This window comes from Staurois parvus, unplaced genomic scaffold (assembly GCF_062004578.1).
Source record: "Staurois parvus isolate SC_StPar_1 unplaced genomic scaffold, SC_StPar_1.0 ptg000151l, whole genome shotgun sequence".
Lineage (NCBI taxonomy): Eukaryota > Metazoa > Chordata > Amphibia > Anura > Ranidae > Staurois > Staurois parvus.
The window spans coordinates 10,278,946-10,295,638 of NW_028317947.1; the positions used below are offsets into that span (position 1 = coordinate 10,278,946).

The window sequence follows — 16,693 nt, forward strand, 5'->3', positions numbered from 1 at the left end:
GGATGACACTCATAAAAATGATTGCTTATCACAGTGATCATCACTGGGTCGCTCTCAGGAGCTCAGTGGATTCAAGTGTGGTACCATGATAGGTTGCCACCTGTGCAATAAGTCCATCTGTGAAATTTCCTTGCTACTAAATATTCCACAGTCAATTTGTTGTGGTATTATAATAAAGAGGAAGCAACTGGGAACAACAGCAACTCAGTCACTGAATGGTAGGCCACGTAAAATGACAGATCGGGGTCAGCGCATGCTGAAGTGCGCAGAAGTTGCAGACTGTCTGCAGAGTCAATAGCTAAAGACCTCCAAACTTCATGTGGCCTTCAGATTAGCACAACAACAGTGCATAGAGAGCTTCTCTGCATAGGCTTCCATGGCCGAGCAGCTGTATCCAAACCTTACAACATCAAATACAATGGAAAGCGACGGATGCAGTGGTGTAAAGCACGAGTAGACTCAAGTAGTGGAGAGGAGATGTGTTCTCGTGAATGACGAATCATGCTTCTCTGTCTGGCAATCTGATTGACGTGTCTGGGTTTGTCGGTTACCAGGAGAACGGTACTTGCCTGACTGCATTGTGCCAAGTTTAAAGTTTGGTGGAGGTGGGATTATGGTGTGGGGTTATTTTTCAGGGGTTAGGCTTGGCCCCTTAGTTCCAATGCAGGGAACTCTTAAGGTATCAGCATACCAAGACATTTTGGACAATTACATGCTCCCAGCTTTGTAGGAACAGTTTGGGGATGGTCCCTTCCTGTTGCAACATGACTGTGCACCAGTGCACAAAGTAAGGTCCATAAAGATATGGATGAGTGAGTTTGGGATGGAGGAACTTGACTGGCCTGCACAGAGTCCTAAATTCAACCTGATAGAACACCTTTGGGATGAATTAAAGCGAAGACTGTGAGCCAGGCTTTGCGAGGTATGATGTAGTTGCCCAAGGGAGCTCTCCAGGTGAGTTAGATGGCCATAGAGTTGTAGGATGTGTGGTAGGATAAGTGAAGGACTATATAGCCAGCGGAGTTCATTTTACCCATGTCCTATTCCATGCCATGCCAGGACATGGCCATTGCTGACCTTTTTTAAAAAAATGTCTGAAGGCTTGAAAAGCTGAAATGACTGACCATAATCCCAGCATCCTTTTAACAGGTTCTTAACACCCAGGGGATTGGATGGTATTGTTGAACATGTGACCACTGTCACATCATTACTAGAGATCAGAAGCTGTGTATGACAGCTCAGTAACTATGCTGGGAGAATGCAGTGACCATGCTCTCAGCATGGAACTGTAGGCTTTGACCTGAGGAAGCAAAACTCTTCTTCTATCAAGATGTCCACCTGCACATAGAGACACCGTGCATAACAAGGCATAGTAAGTCAGTAATATGGAAAAGATCAGCTATAGGGAGATTACAGGCAATATTCCTGTAGTCTACTAGTCCTTTTCTCTGGCTACCAGTCCTTTTCCCTCTGCCTTTCTTTTTTGGGCACAGTTTACAGAGTTCAGTTCCTCTTTAAGCAGCATTTTACATACTGTTTGGCCCCCCTTAAATCTGCACCCCCAGGCAGCCACTTATTCTTTTTAAAATCCTCCACTGAATTTTAGCATCAGGCAAGCAAGACCTGGTGCTGCACTGATTCATTCAAGAACAGAAGTATCTCTCTTGGCTTGATGTTGTTAAGCAGACACATGTACCTTCCCATCTGTTGCCAACCTAATCCAGATTTCCTCTTTAGCATGCCAATCATTCCAAAAGACTTTGAAAAGTCATTGAAGTACTATACAGAAAAAGTGAAGTTAGAAATTAAATATGATTTATTTCCAATATTATGCCCAAGAGGCAATAATTTTGTGTGCTAGTTTTAATTAATGTATCTGAAACTATTATGCTTGAGGTGCTTTATTACTTCTGAATGTTAATAAGTTGCACACAATCTCTGTGCTTACTTTACACAATCGTAACAAGATCAGACAGCCTGCAGTTGCTTGCCAAATAACTTTTTAGTTAATTTCAGCATGCTTTTTAGTTGTGTCAATTGAAGAGAGTCAGATACAGATTATCTCTAACAGCAGGAAAGCTAAGAACGTTCTGGTCAATATTCATTTCAAACCAAATATCTCTATGGAATTTCATTTGTGTATTTAGTTGCAACAAAAAAAAAAAAAAAAAAATTGCAAGTTTTCTTTTATTTTTAGGCTCCAAAACAGCAAAATGGGCACTTCTACAATTGACAGTAATGGTGGGTTGACCTACTTTTCTATATGGAAGAGTAGGTCAAGTCACCCACTGAATGGCAACCCAAAGCAATGTTACAGTAGTGGCAATGCACTCAACATAACAGTGCACCACAACCCACAATACCTGCATGGTGGTGCATTGTGTAAAAAAAAAAGGCCAGATATGAGGAGAAAATTCACTTTATGAAGAATACCCAATCATGTCATATATTAAAATGAATTGCAATAAGTCAACCCATTTTTTAGGAATTATCTGACAATACACCAGCAACTTTTTTCTGATAGTGAATTACCTTGCAGTGTGGAATGCTACAACACAGGTGCATAGTGGAGGCCACATAGGCAATGATGTAAACCTAGCAAGCCTTTATTCAATTTTTCTGATAAAAGAGGAGCTGTGTCAGGCCTGAAATGCTTTGGTTTGCGATGGTATTGCGAACAATTAAAAGCACTTTGGACTCTTTCAATTTGTGGTTTGGCAGCCATTTGCATACTTTGAGCAAGTTGACAGAGGCTTTACCTTCTCCCAATTTAACTAGGAAAAGTGTGTTTTTGTTCCTGTCTGTATGTCTTGTGCTGGTGACAACATTGTTGCCAAGACAGACAATAAGAGGAAAGCTCCCCTATGAGGCCACAGAAACTTGAAAGACCAATTCTCAATCCAATAACAAAGTTTAGGCCAGAGCTGCACTTTAAGAGACGGCTGGATGATTTTCAACTAATGGCATTCACAATTACGAGGGGTGTTCAAGTCAAACTGGGACTTTTGAGTTGATATAATAAAAGAACAAATTTTATGAAGTTGAAACTGTATTTATTTTTCAATATGCTCCCCTGCTACATTTATACACTCATCCCAGTGTTTAATGCCTTCTGGAAAGCTCCACTGAACCATCTTAGGACAGCCTGCTTCGCTTCATCATCAGTGCTGAAATGTTGACCACAGACAGGTTAGTCTCTTGCACAATTTCAAAACAGGTTATGCATGGATTATCCAGGATCAGGCATTCCACAGGCTGAATGTTCACAGAAATGACTGCTGTGGGCTGGGAACCACCATGACCAGGATCATCATTGATGGACGTACCGCCATCTTTGAAACATTTACACCATTCAGATGTCTTACTGCGGCTGAGCGTCTCATCACCATACTGTGCTTGAAGTCTTCTCTAGATATTTGTGGGTTTTATGCCTTCGTTCACAAGAAACTTCATCACCACACGCTTTTCCATGTCTGCCATCTTGATTAACTGTCTCTGGACTGGCCCGCAACATGTGCGCTGGCTATTAGTAATAGGACACTCTGGTCACGTGTAGTACCACCACGCTAGTATCCCTTTTTATACCTGTAAAATTAAAAGTACTAGTTTGACTTGAACACCCCTCGTATAATGATCAAAAATGTATGATAAAAATTTGGCCAAGGGAATTAACCAACTGCTTTTGCATGGACAGGAATAGATTTTTACCCCTCTATGAGTTGCCTGTTGCCTGGGGATTTTTAATCCTATTCATCCACTGCAACTGGAGGTTTGAGAAATCTGAATATGACAAACTCAGTAGCTAACTATATTAAATAACATAAAAGCTGAAAAACACATTTTTGGTATGATGAAGATTTCTTGCCATTATGAAATATCATGCAATTGCCTCCCACCCACAAGTGAGTCTTTTAATGTTTCTTCACTTGTCTATATGTACTATAGTTGTAGAGAAACTTGTTACTTATTATTTTTTTATTTTTGTATTGCATCAGTCCAACAAATGTCAAGTCTAAATCAGTTGTTCAGACATTTGGAGCAGTCCATGAAAACTGGTACTGTACTACTGGCAACTTGTATTGTAAGCACAGCATAAGTGAAAGAAAAGAATGGCAAAAAGGAAAAAAAGATTGAGAAGAGGGAAGGGGACAGCATCAGTGACTTCATAAATTTTCAATAAGAGTAGTGCATAAGGGTAACAATCTAAGTAAGTCTGTGTATAGGATCCACTCAAATGACAAGTTCCACTGGGTTCTAATGCACCCGTTACCTAATATTTTTGCAGTTGGTGTTACTTGCATTTATTTTTTACTTAAGTAAATACATTTCTGGATCGCATGCATCCCTATCAAATACAGGGCACTGGGATCCTAATACTGTCAGTTGGACATATTCGCCACTAGTGCAAAATTAGGTTGCTTGACACCCAGTTCAGCTTCTTGAAACAAAAGTGATAATACTTCTTTCATTTGAAACGGGAAATCTGATTAATTATACATTTTGGACTTTCTTAATAATATATAGTATACAGACAGCCCCAGGTTACGAACAAGATAGGTTCTGCAGGTTTGTTCTTAAGTTGAATTTGTACTTGGAACAGGTAAATTTTGCAAGTGTATCTCCAGCCAAAAAAATTATTTTTCGGTTTTGAATAGCATAAGGAAGGGTTGTGAGATTGCTGGCAGGTCCGCAAGACAGTAGTTGGCAGCATGTGGTGAGAAGCAAGATCATCACCCAGCAGTTTCCAGGATCGGCATGACATCACGCTGCCTCTGTAAAAGAAATAGTCTTAGAATTTCAATACACGCAAAAAAAAACAGCTTTCTTGAGCAAAATAAAAAAACATAGACCACAGTCCTGGTATCATCAAAACAGTATAAAGGCTCACCACCAATATAACAGTCCCATATTTGGTTTTAGGGTTTTTGTCTGATTCAGCGCACAGGAAAAGCCACAGAAGTTCAGTAAATACAAAGTCTCAGTCTCCATATAGTCTCTCAGCTGTGAAGCACTCCACATTACCTCTTATGCACATGCTGATTCCTTCTTGCTTCATTTCAAGGCTCCATTACAGATGGATTACCCTTTTTGCAACCAAACTCCCTTTATTCAGGGTTTATTATTATTATTATACAGCATTTATAAAGCGCCAATAGTTCGCTCCGCGCTGTATATTACAAAGGGGGACAGAACACGTGACAGAACAATACCATTACAATGCAGAACATGAGGGGATTGAGGGCCCTGCTCTTTTGAGCTTACAATCTAGGAGGGAGGGGATGGTGGCACAGGAGGAGATAGCTGTGGGGGATGGAGTGGTAGGAAGAGTGGAGGAGGTCGGCAAGTTAGCAGGGGGTGGGGTAGGCTTCCCTGAAGAGATGGGTTTTCAGTGTGCGCCTAAAGGAGAGGAGAGTAGGTGATAATCTGATGGGTTGGGGCAGGGAGTTCCAGAGGATGGGTGACACCCTGGAGAAGTCCTGGAGGCGGGCATGGGAGGAGGAGACCAGGGAACTAGAGAGAAGGAGGTCTTGTGAGGAGCGGAGTGTGCGTGCTGGGCGGTACTTGGATATTAGGTCAGTGATGTAGTTCGGGGCAGTATGGTGGACAGCTTTGTACGTCAGCATTAGGATTTTGAATTTGATCCGTTGCGCAATTGGAAGCCAGTGGATCAAATTCAAAATCCTAACGCTGACGTACAAAGCTGTTCACCATACTGCCCCGAACTACATCACTGCCCTAATATCCAAGTACCGCCCTGCTCGCACACTCCGCTCCTCCTCCTTGGAGGCTTTTTCCCAACCCAAAGTCTCTCAGAGTCTCCAAATTCTGGGTGCCAAATGAGGACCATCAGTTGTCTCCTGTTTGACCGGACTACCATGGAACCCCTCACCCTGCATGAGATTTCCCGAGTACTAAAAATGGCTATTGAACTCTCCCTTAAAGGGACCACAGCCCAAATAGTGGGGAATTATACCTCCCCCCAAGGAATCATCTCTGGTGTTCCTATACATATCTATAAAATATAAAATCTCACACACTCAATTAAAACAGCATCATAAATCTGTGTTTGTGACAGATGGTAGTAATTTAAATTATCAATGGCAAGTGACTTTTTTCAAGTTATTAGATTATTACCTCTTGAGTCACATAACATTTAATCGGCCATCTGCAACAACTATATATAAGGGTGCCCTTAAGGGCTTCTGGTTGTGTGCGTGGGAAAGATGAAGTCCTGGGAGACTTTTTTTCAATCTGACATTGATATCAATAATCTGACATTCATATCCATAAACTAGTGTAAAATAAGAATAAGTAATCTCGCCACAGGCAATAATAAGAGGCTACCTCTTATCAGTCCACTGTCCAAAAACTAACAAGTACTTGGCTGAAATTCTAAACAGCTTCTAGTTTTGATTATGCTCTTTATTGGTATAGGGGACCAACAGGGGAACAAAGCCACATAATAGGAAGTGGAGGGGTCAGGAGAGTTAATTACATCTTCATAAAGTGAATTATTGTAGCTATGTTGCTACCTCCTGAACACAGATTTTATAAATATTGTTTCTGGTATATAGACTTTAAGTTCCCTTTCACACGAAGGGTCTAATCAGGTCTTTCAGGTGGACCTGATTGGACCCTCCATTCACCCTTATTGACCAGCAGGTGTAAATGAACTTGTGTCCATATATACCCGCCTACCTCCAATCCAATCCAATCCGGTCCACTAAAAAAATGGGAGGGGATCCGTCCTCCTCCGTCTAGGTGGATTGGAGGGCAGTCGGGTATAAACAGATAGTGGAATCTGTTTGCTTCTGGCGACCCATAGAGCACAGCAGGCTCTGTCCATATCTACTCTGCATAAACTGAGCAGACACAGACTTGTCATCTGCTCGGCTCTGCTCTGATCAGCAGGCGATCAACAAACAGATCCTCAGTTGATCTAAACAGAGTCCAACCCATGTGAAAGGGGCAAAATTGTTTTATACTCATAATGTGTATAAGGCCATGGCCACACCAATGAACTGGCAGTCTAGGTGCCCATTTGGAGGTTTGAGTCAAGGGATGGAGGACACAACCAGAGTCAGATTTTAACATAGGTGCCAAACTTTCTTTATTGTCCATTGGGGGACATGAAAACTGTAGATAATCTTAGACCAATGAGTTATGCAGAAGCTTGGGACCTGAGTTGATGAGTGGGATTCCCTTACACCTTCTGTCCTGTTTTTCCCCTGAGATTGACAACAGGGTATGACAGGACATGGAGTGGCACAGGCGCCTGTGGTAAGTCCTGGACAGACGGAGATCTGGATCATGCAGCATGGCAAGAAATATAGAGCAGGAACTCTTGCCAGATGTCATCATAGGAACTTGTGCACACACAACACAGAACTGCAGTCAGGCGTGCAGAGGTTGGCAGCAAATAGGCAGCCAAGATGCAGATTCAGAAGAGAAGAGCATACATTTCTACTTTGCCTTCTATGCTGAGGAAAATGCTTTCTATATCTTTTCACATCTCTACTATGTACACTGCCCATAAAAATTAAAGGAACACTTTTTAATCAGAGTATAGCTTCAAGTCAATTAAATTCCTGGGATATTGATCTGGTCAGTTAACTGACATTTTTTCCCTACTCCTCTTTTCTGACTGGATTTCACTAGTTTTGCATTTGGCTAGGGTCAGTATCACTACTGGTAGCATGAGGCGACACCTGGACCCTACAGATGCTGCACAGGCAGTCAAACTACTCCAGGATGGCACATCAATAGGTCTGCTGTGTCTCCCAGCACAGTCTTGAGAGCATGAAGGAGATTCCAGTAGACAGGCTCAACTCTAGGAGAGCTGGACAGGGCCGTAGAAGGTTCTTAACCCATCAGCAGGACCAGTATCTGCTCCTTTGTACAAGGAGGAACAGGATGAACACTGCTAGAGCCCTACAAAATGACCTGCAGCAGGGTACTGGTGTGAATGTCTCTGACCAAACAATTAGAAACAGACTTCATGAGGGTGGCCTGAGGGCCCGACGTCCTCTAGTGGGCCCTGTGCTCACTGCCCGACACCATAGAGCTCGATTGGCATTTACCATTGAACACCAGAATTGGCAGGTCCACCACTGGTGCCCTGTGCTTTTCACAGATGAGAGCAGGTTCCCCCTGAGCACATGTGACAGACGTGAAAGGGTCTGGAGAGGACGTGGAGAACGTTATGTTCCCCGGTCATGGTTCAGCATGACCGTTTTGGTGGTGGGTCAGTGATGGTCTGGGGAGGAATATCCATGGAGGAATGCTAAATTTTGGTTTATCTATTGCTTTCTATCTCTCTTACTTTACAATATGAAGGCAAAATAAAAGAGCACTCCTGACAATATCTTGAGTTTAAATTAGCAATTGTTAAAATATGTAATCAACAACTAGGCAATAGTGATGATAACTGGGCAACAAACAGGAAATTCTGACAATATGACATCAAATGAGCAATCATGACAATATGCAGCTATGTTTATATCTAGTGACTAGAGATGAGCGAATCGAACATGACGAAGTGGAATTCGTTTCGAAGATTAGGAAAAATTCGATTCGCGCCGAATCCGAAAATTAGCAAACTTCGGATGCACGAATCGAATTTTCCCAAAAATGGCGGCGACATGTGTGGCGACGGAGCGGGGATCTCTGGGAAGGCGCGCAGACAAGGCGTGCTGACCCATAATGCATTCATTCATGACATGTGATCGCATTAGCCAATCAGCAGCCAGCCAGCCAGCACTGTGTAATGGTGGAGCTATAAATCGCGGCCATCTTAGAATTCTCCATTAGCCTCCGGTCATTCAAGAGAGACAGACCTGTCTGTATTAGGGACAGAGTTAGGGCCACAGAGACTTTAGGGCCACAGAATCGTTACTCAGGGAAACAGAATTGTTACTCAGGGACACAGAATTGTTACTCAGGGACACAGAATTGTTACTCAGGGACACAGAATTGTTACTCAGGGACACAGAATCGTTACTGAGGGACACAGAATTGTTACTCAGGGACACAGAATCGTTACTCAGGGACACAGAATTGTTACTTAGGGACACAGAATTGTTACTCAGGGACACAGAATCGTTACTAAGGGACACAGAATCGTTACTCAGGGACACAGAATCGTTACTCAGGGACACAGAATTGTTACTCAGGGACACAGAATTGTTACTCAGGGACACAGAACCGTTACTCAGGGACACAGAATTGTTACTCAGGGACACAGAATTGTTACTGAGGGACACAGAATCGTTACTGAGGGACACAGAATTGTTACTCAGGGACACAGAATTGTTACTGAGGGACACAGAATCATTACTGAGGGACACAGAATTGTTACTCAGGGACACAGAATCGTTACTCAGGGACACAGAATCGTTACTCAGGGACACAGAATCGTTACTCTGGGACACAGAATCGTTACTCAGGGACACAGAATCGTTACTGAGGGACACAGAATCGTTACTCAGGGACACAGAGTTGTTACTCAGGGACACAGAATTGTTACTCAGGGACACAGAATCGTTACTGAGGGACACAGAATCGTTACTCAGGGACACAGAATTGTTACTCAGGGACACAGAATCATTACTCAGGGACACAGAATCATTACTCAGGGACACAGAATTGTTACTCAGGGACACAGAATCGTTACTCAGGGACACAGAATCGTTACTCAGGGACAGACACAGAATTGTTACTCAGGGACACAGAATCGTTACTCAGGGACACAGAATCGTTACTCAGGGACACAGAATTGTTACTCAGGGACACAGAATCGTTACTCAGGGACACAGAATCGTTACTCAGGGACACAGAATTGTTACTCAGGGACACAGAATTGTTACTCAGGGACACAGAATCGTTACTCAGGGACACAGAATCGTTACTGAGGGACACAGAATCGTTACTCAGGGACACAGAATCGTTACTCAGGGACACAGAATCGTTACTCAGGGACACAGAATCGTTACTGAGGGACACAGAATCGTTACTCAGGGACACAGAATCGTTACTCAGGGACACAGAATCGTTACTCAGGGACACAGAATCGTTACTCAGGGACACAGAATTGTTACTCAGGGACACAGAATCGTTACTTTCTGCTTCACAACCACTATTGAATTAAAGAGTATGTCAGACAACACGCAGAGGAGTGGCAGAGGAGGCAATGTTTCAGGAGCGAGCAGACGTGGCAGCAGAGGAAGGGGTCGAGGCAGCACTAGTCGCAGCCAGAGGCCAGTGCTCCCGGTGTCATCCAGCGGTCGTGTCTCCACCGACAACCCTGCCGTCATCGATTGGTTGACTCGGTCGTCTTCCTCTTCCCAGGTCACCTCTGACACCTACAGCCAACGGTCGGTGGGTACGTCAGACACAACCGTTAGTTGGCATGGCCCGGGAGCAAGCCCACTGAAATCACGTGTCCTCTACCTGCCCCTGTCCTTTGGTGTTCCCTCACCAAGCGAAGTATCGCATGCTGTGGGCTCAGCCCCACTGTACAGTGAGGAAGAGCTAACAGAGGGCGGTCAGGAACGGGGGGAGACATCCGCCTCTTCAGCAGCCAGGCGAAGAAGTACTGGCGAGGAGAGTGGCTCGGTAGCCGGTCTAGAGACAGGTCTGTCTCCTGACCCACATGCAGCCGAGGGGGCTAGTAGTGACGCGGAGACCCTAATTGATGATGATGAGGCTGATCGCACTTGGCAGCCTCATCGTCATCAGGCTATTGCTTCCGCATCATCAGGAGAAGAGGGTGCCAGCTTGCCAGCGAGCAAAACAGTCGGTGGGTTGCCCAGGAGGCAGCAGGGTCGCAGCAGTGTCAGTGGAGGCAAACGGCCACGGAGTAGAGCACCAGCTCCACTGCAGCCTACCACCACGGCCAGTAGTGGTGCCGGAGTGCACGGAGGAAGTAGCAGTCAGCCAGTGAGGAGTAGCGGGGGCAAAGTTTCCTACTCGGCGGTGTGGCAATTTTTCGTCAAGCCGCCCGAGGAAGTAAACGTAGCCGTATGTCGACTATGTGGCCAGAAAGTCAAGCGTGGCCAGGGGGCCCATGTTGGGACTACAGCGTTGCGTCAGCATATGCAGCGTCGCCATTCGGTGGTCTGGGAAAACCGTGATAAAGATACGGAGGTTCTGCCTGCCCCAGCCCCCGCTCCATCACCCGCTCCGTTACTTGCTCCGTCACCCGACGTCAATCGCCCTCTATCAGCCAGTCAAGGCTCCAACACCTCTGGTGAGGGGAGTTGTCGCTCGTTGGCATCTACCGCTCGTTCAGATGCTCCTTCTCCTGCTACTCCTCTTCACGGATTCCGTCAGCAGTCTTTCTTGGAATCCGTTTCCAAGAGACAACAGTTTGCGAGCACGCACCCGACGGTGCAGAAGCTGAACGTCCTCCTGTCCAAGTTGCTGGTGCTGCAGTCCCTCCCTTTCCAAGTGGTGGACTCAGCACCTTTCCGAGAAATGATGGCTTGTGCCGAGCCGCGGTGGAGAGTGCCAAGCCGGCATTTCTTCGCCAAAAAGGCAGTGCCAGCCCTGCATTCACATGTAGAAGAGATGGTGGGCCAGTCTTTGAGCATGTCGGTCTCTGCCAAAGTGCACGGCAGCGCCGACGTGTGGAGCTGTAACTACGGTCAGGGACAGTACATGTCATTTACGGCCCACTGGGTGAACGTGGTGCCGGCACAGCCGCACCAGCAGCTTGGACAGGTCACGCCGCTTTTGCCTCCACGTTTGCACGTCCTTGGTCCAGCAAAGATGTCCGCCTCTACCACCTCTTCTTCCGCCGTGTCCTCAGCCGCTACCCCCGTGCCAAGTCCCATTACCCGACCGGCATATCACATGTGCAGGGCGCAACGGTGTCACGCTGTGCTGCACCTGGTATGCCTTGGCGAACGTAGTCACACAGGGGAGGAACTTCTGAGTGTAATGAACAGAGAAATCGACAGATGGCTGTCTCCGCGCAAACTGAAAATCGGAACCATGTTGATTGACAACGGAAAGAACATGGTGTCTGCTCTGCGTCAAGGAAGGTTGTGCCATGCGCCATGCATGGCTCACGTGTTCAATCTGGTTGTCAAGCGGTTCCTAAAATCCACCATCCCACTGCAAGACATCCTTAAAATGTCACGTAAACTTTGCATGCATTTCAGCCATTCCTACACCGCAAAGCACACCCTCCTTGAGCTGCAGCGGCAGAACGGAATTCCACAGCATCGCCTGATCTGCGATGTTGCAACAAGGTGGAATTCAACCCTACATATGTTAGACCGCCTTTACGAACAGCGAAGGGCCATCACCGATTTCCTGATGTTACAAGCGGATAAAGGTACTCCCCTGTGTAACTTCGATGTCAGCCATTGGCAGCTCATGCGTGACACCTGCCGCTTGCTCAGGCCCTTTGAGGAGGCCACGCTATTCGTGAGTCGGCAGGACTATGGGATGAACGACGTCATTCCTCTGTTGCACGTCCTGGAACAAATGCTGTTAACAATGGCTGGTCAGGGTGCGGTAGACGTGGCGCACAGATCTCAACACCACATGACCCCTGTGGGGGCAGGACAGGAAGAAGAGGAGGAGGTAGAGGAGGACATTGGTGCTCAGGAATTATTGAGTGAAATGGGTGGTTTTTCCACTCAGCGGACAGGAGTGGAGGAGCAGGAGCATCTGGTAGAGGAGGAGGAGGAGACATAGGACCCAGACGCACCGTGGCAGTATGCTGTGGAGATGGAGGCAGGGAGTCCCTCGCATTCCTTGGCACAAATGGCCCATAGCATGCTCGGTTGCTTGCGTAGCGACAGCCGAATAATAACCATCAGACAGAGGGATGACTTTTGGCTGTCCACCTTGTTGGACCCTCGCTACCATTCAAAAATGGTGGCCTTTTTCACACCTGCTGAGAGGGAGGCCAAAATAAAGTACTATAAAAACCACCTATGTAGTCAGTTGGTCTCTGCCTTTCTGCGCCAACGTCCATCCTCAGACACTGTGGGCCCTGTGCGCTCGCGTTCCGCTGCCATGGCAGCAGGGGAGGGGTGGGGTGGTAGGAGCAGTGGCAGCTCCACCAGCAGCGGCTGCCTCAGTCTGCAGTCGATGATGAGTAGCTTTCTTCACCAGCGCAGTGAGGAAACTACTAACCAGCCGCAGCAGCAGCAGCATCAGGTGGACCTGGAGCAGGACCTCAAATAACAGGCTCGGGCCTACTTGGACAGCACCCTGCCAACCGAGGTAGACAATCCCCTTGACTACTGGGCAACGAAACTTGACCTTTGGCCCCAACTAGCTGAATTTGCCCTTGAAAGGCTGTCATGCCCGGCCAGTAGCGTGGCATCGGAGCGCGTGTTTAGTGCGGCAGGAGGTATTGTAACTCTGCGGAGGACACGACTGTCCACCCAAAGTGTGGAGAGACTCACGTTTGCGAAAATGAATCAGGCGTGGATTAGTCTGGATTTCAAACCACCAGTTCCTGACACAACTGACTAAATCCGCCATGAATCATGCCCCAAACATGTTATTATTTTTAACATAGGCCTCTGTATGGCCTTCAATTTAACCTGCTTACGCTTCGCCACTCTGCCATGGGCCCCTGTACCGCCTCCTCTTGCTGCTGCCAGGTCCAGAGTGTGTCATGGGTCCCTTTACGGCCTCCCATTGCTGCTGACTTCATCGCCAGACTCTGCCATGTGCCACTTTCAGGTCTCCTTACACTGTTGGTGGGTTCCATTTTGTGATAGGGTGCTGTATGGCCTTCCATTGCTGCTGCCTCCACCGCCACCCTGCGCCATGTGCCTCTGTCGTCTGCTCACGCTGCTGACGGCTTCCGCTTTTTAACCGAGGCCTGTGTTTGGCTTCCGAATACTGCTGCATCCACCGCCACCCTGCGCCATGTGTCTCTGTCGTCTGCTCACACTGCTGACGGCTTCCGCTTTTTAACCTAGGCCTGTGTATGGCTTCAGAATAATGCTGCCTACACCGCCACCCTGCGCCATGTGCCTCTGTCGTCTGCTCACGCTGCTGCCAGGTCCATACTGATTCATGGCCCCCTGTACCGGCTCCTCATGAACGTGGTTCAGCGGGTTTGCATCACTTAACGGCAAATCGTTGACAAACGCTGGGACGTTCAGTGTTGTGCGCATTAAGCCAGACACCAAAGGGCAGCACAGACCTGTTATTACTCGCTCAAGCATGGCTGAACAAAACCAGTCTCTACCACAAATTGGACCCAGACCTGCCCAGGGTCTCGTAAGTAGATTGCACAGAGGAGTAGAGTTCGTTATTGGAATTAACTGTGAGGGACTTTTAAACCTAGGCCTGTGTATGGCCTTCAATTGAAGCTGCTTCTGCTCCGCCACTCTGCCATTGGACTCTTGATAGTCGTCGACAAAATGGAACCCAATGGTCTTGACTGCTGATGCAGATACTGCTGGCCAGTAATTCTTCAAATCCAGCTATCAGATTTCCTCCACATATTTACAAATATAGGATAGCTTTACTTTGAGTCCTCTCAAAGTTCTCATTTTTAACTGAAGCCCTGATGAAGTGGGAGTTCCTTTGAGCTCCAAAATGCATTAGCTGTCTTTTAACACAATACCAGTAAATGAATTTGGACTAATTTACCTGCTGAAGGGTAGCCCATTGGGCTCTTCAAATGTTTTTGCCCTTTCACCACTTTGTATAAACTCATATTGAAGTCCAAGCACCTCTTGGTTGCTTTTTCTTAATTGGAGTCGTGAATGAAGTGTGGCTGATTGAAGTACAGATTGTCTTCCTCTTAGCAGCTAACCAATATCTCTCCTGCCCTATGTTTTAACCTACTACAGGAAAGAGAAAATCTCCAAGACATTACATGTATTACATTTTATGATCCACATGTATGGAACTTTTCATATTTCTGCGTATAGGTTACTATTAATCATTTTCTTATTCTGAATGTAATGTAAGATGACATGCATGTTGAAGTTGCTTTAAAGGCAATCAGCCTCATTTTCTAACATAATTCCTTGCTTCCTAACGCTTTAAAGTCAACTGACCAACTGAAGCACACCCTTTCCAATGATTCCCCAGCACCCTTTATTTCATTGTAGTTTAAAACAAAATGCCCAGTGCTTCTGAGTATTGGGGAGTATATAGCCTTTTCCCAATGATGTGGTACTCAGGCCTAGCGGAAAAGTATAAGGACTCGCAGTGTCACATGATGGAGTGTGTAGCGTCACCACTCCTTCTAAGATACTTTAAAGGTAAAGTGGGTAATTGGTGGTGGAGAGGTAAGAATAAATGAGTTGGTGGAAGCATCTCTTTGCCTTGAATAGGCAAGGTGACAGTGTCTCATTAACCTCTGTTTTAACACAGCTGTAGACATGTAGAGGACATTATTTGGCAGATAATGAAAAACACGGTTTTCTTGGCAGAATAAGCTCAATTTTGTAATTAGATGTCAGGGCTCTGTCTACAGCAGAGGTACTCGGAGACCTGTCATTCCTGCCAGTACCTTGCATGGCCACAGAAATGCACGCCGGCGAAAATCTATGCTCATTGGCGCACGGACGCGAGCCAGAACACGCATGCGCACTAGTGCATAGTTACGCACTCATTAGCCCAGTTTGGCGCCAGATGGTCTTTATAAGGAAGCCCATCACTCCCTCAAATTTCTGGTTGATCTCTGGCTTCTCAGTACCTTTGTCTGTGTTCCTTTGCTACTGTGATCTGCTGTTACCAACTTGGCTTGTTCTTGGACTTCTCTAGTCTTCTACGCCTGACTCCTGATCAGACCCTGGCTTGGCTAACGGATATTCGCACCTGCTCTCCTGATCTGACCCTGGCTTGGCTAATAGATATTCTCACTTGCTCTCTTGATCTGACCCAGCTTGGCTAATAGATATTCTTACTTGCTCTCCTGTGTATGACCCTGACTATCCTATTGACTACGTCTGCTCTAATCTCCACCTTGGCTTTCAACCAACTACTCTGTGGTCCTCTGCTACCCTGAAGGCCTGCATCCCTCTCACAGGTGCCACCTGTCTGCAGACACCATTCCAGTGCATCAGCTGTGCTCCTGGGTGTACCTCTGACAAGTACTCCTACAGGCAACCCATTTTACTTTGGGCCTGACTCCTTCTGTCCCTTCTGCAAGGAAAGCCCTCTCTCCATTGGTCTCTAACACCAGGTACATGATATTAGATGTTTCTATTAGTTTTTAGATTTACCATTGTGAGCAGAGACTAGAGCTCAGTTTCTAAGCCTTGGAGGGAATGTCTAAGGCCGGAGATTTCACTTTTGCTTCTCTGCACCTTTTCCACACCAGCTGAAATTTCCTTTTTCAGGTCATTATTCTAAAAAAAAAATACTGTGCATTAATTTCTACTGATGCTCTCTTTTAAAATGTATCTATGTATCTATGGTCAAACCATAAATTCATTTCCAAGTTGTTTTTTCAGTCATTTCTAGTCTACTCCTATTAATCTGAATGACCTTGAAGTTTGTAAACCTACTTTGTAAAGATCTCCATACATTTACTTTACTGGATTCTGTGGCATATATGTTATACCCTGTGAGTAGGCACTGCTGTGTCATACATTTCACAGAGCCTGCCCACTGATCTACAGAGGTGCTGAGAGGAGGGGTTTCAGGAGGCGGAGTCAATACAGGAATCACTGCTTGCAGGCAGCAAGGTACCATGGGATAT

At 46.1% G+C, this 16,693-nt stretch overlaps 1 long non-coding RNA gene across 1 annotated transcript; it reads right to left on the reverse strand.

The window, feature by feature from the left end:
* Positions 1–4,487: 4,487 nt before the first annotated feature.
* LOC149464446 (uncharacterized) lies at positions 4,488–16,357 on the reverse strand. The gene is made up of 2 exons (XR_016312357.1): positions 16,215–16,357; positions 4,488–4,772 (listed from the first exon to the last, which is right to left on the reverse strand). It is a non-coding gene; the product is annotated as an uncharacterized LOC149464446 (long non-coding RNA).
* Between the last annotated feature and the right edge of the window lie 336 nt (positions 16,358–16,693).